The sequence below is a fragment of the Neofelis nebulosa genome, chromosome X (assembly GCF_028018385.1).
Source record: "Neofelis nebulosa isolate mNeoNeb1 chromosome X, mNeoNeb1.pri, whole genome shotgun sequence".
Taxonomy (NCBI): domain Eukaryota; kingdom Metazoa; phylum Chordata; class Mammalia; order Carnivora; family Felidae; genus Neofelis; species Neofelis nebulosa.
In genome coordinates, this window is record NC_080800.1 from 92,864,776 (window position 1) to 92,867,063 (window position 2,288).

General features: G+C 39.5%; 1 pseudogene; it reads right to left on the minus strand.

Annotated features, from left to right (window-relative positions):
- Positions 1-719: 719 nt before the first annotated feature.
- LOC131502121 (small ribosomal subunit protein uS10-like) lies at positions 720-1,097 on the minus strand (annotated as a pseudogene).
- Positions 1,098-2,288: the final 1,191 nt, after the last annotated feature.

Genomic DNA, 2,288 nt, shown 5'->3' on the forward strand with positions numbered 1-2,288 from the left:
GCTATAACAGAGGACTCCCCCAGTTGAGTGGCTTCCAGAAGAAAGAAATTTCTCATGTAACAACAAATCCAGATACCAGGGGTCCAGACTTGACTGGTGGACATTCAGGGACTCTGAGGTTTCTTTTTTCTTGTTTTCTTGTATATACCACCCCCTAGAATAGGGATCAGCAAATCATAGCCAGTGGGTCAAATCTGTTCCACCAACCATCTGTTTTTAATAAATACACTTTTATTGGAATGCAACTATTTTCATTTGTATATGCATTGTCTATGACTGGTTTTGTGCTACGAAAGAGTTGAGTAGTTGCAACAAAGACCCTGTATAGTCAGTACAACTTAAAATATTTACTGTTTGGCCCCTTACAGAAAAAGTTTGCCCATCGCTACTGAAAAGAATTGCCTTTATCAGCATGGTCAAAACTGAGTCTCAGGCTTTTCATGTTAGAATTTAGGAGTAAGCAAAGACCTAACGTTGTTGTTGCCATTTAGTATATTGGAGATCATGTGGAGGTTATGCATATCTCACTAATTCACATCCCATTGACCAAAATTAGCCACATGACCCAAGGTAACTGAAGACAGGTTTGAAAATATATGGTCTAGTTATTCTTTTTCCTATTCCACTGGGGAAATAAGATAACTGGTTTGGATGGACAGTTAGCAGACTATCATACTTGTATTTCTGTAAACATATTTTTTGTAAACATATTAAACTTATTAAAAAGGTCGATGTAAGTAAGCATCTGCAATGATGACTTCGGCCTCAACTCTTGGCTAAATACTGATGGAAATAATGTGTCCAACAGTCTCAGAAGGACTCTGCAAATCAACTAGTGGCTTGTGGATCCTCATCTGAAAATGATCCCAAGTCTTAGAACTTTCACCACAAGGAGTTTTTCTTATAGTGATTCTCAGAGTCTCGGGAGGCATCCAGATTGGTCCTTTCACTTTGAGATTCTTTTCCTTTGCACCTTTGATCAAGTTAGTACATACCTTCTCCAAAGATTTTACATTGCAGCTGGTTAGAGTAATTCTAATTCAGTGAGTCGCCACCCCTGGTTCCGCGGGTGTCTTCCCGGTATCTTTAAAAGCCATGGCTACAGTGCGACTTCCTGACCGACTTGTTCCTCCAGGAGAGCGAACAGTGGTGAGTCGGTAGCAGGACCGTGGGGCCCCCAAAGTTCCGCTGTCGCTGTGACCATGTCTTCCTCAAAGAGCAAGAAAGGGGTAAAATAAAAGATCCTGAATCACAATGTTAACGGGAGTGTGTGCCATTGCGAACCTGATCTATTGAGTGATTTTGCAATGGAAAAGAATAGAAGAAAAGGTTATGTACAATATCCATCATTTCTTTGTTACCTGAAGTGACACTGGCTCTTGTGTGGTGGTGTGCTGAACTCGTACACTTGTAGGGGAGTAGCAGGAGATTAAAAGCCAAAGACTAAGCAAGGGTCTCAATAAGTACAGGGCTGGTCGGGGCACCTGGGAGGCTCAGTCAGTTGAGCCTCTGACTTTGGCTTGGGTCATGATCTCTGGTTTGTGAGTTCGAGCCCTACGTTGGGCTCCTGTCAGCCCAGAGCCCATTTCAAATCCTCTGTCCCCCTCTCTCTGCCCCTCCCCAACTTGTGCTCTCCCCCTAAAAATAAAAAAAAAATGTATGTATATATGTGTGTGTGTGTGTATATATACATATATATATATATATACACACACACACACACACACATATATACATACATTTTTTATATATATTATATATATATATATATATATATACACACACACACACATATATATATGTATATATATATTCTCCTTTGCCATCCCAGATATCCTCTTAATCAGAATCCCCAGGGGAGGGGATTATCTAGGTTTAAAAAAAAAATTACAAGTACAGGACTGGTGTAATATGAATATGAGGATGAAGAGTAGAGGATTAGAAAAGGATCCAGGAATCAAAAAGGCTGCAATATGTATGTAGCATTATCAGTTAAATCTGTAAAATGAGGATAATAATAAGCTAGTGTTTATGGTTGTTGTGATGATTAAATTAGGCGATGCATATGTAAATATGCTAAGCAAGGGGGCTGACAAGGGTTTAGCATTTAAAAGTGTGAGTGACTGTTATTAGGCAGTGAGGTGCAAAGCTGCAAAAAGGGGAAATTTACAATTATGAATCATCTACTTTGTGTCAGGAGTTGTGATAGGCAGTTTACTTGTGTTATCTCAATGAATACACCATACACTGGGGATCCATATGTTTTTAGCACTTTTAAATTCTTTTCA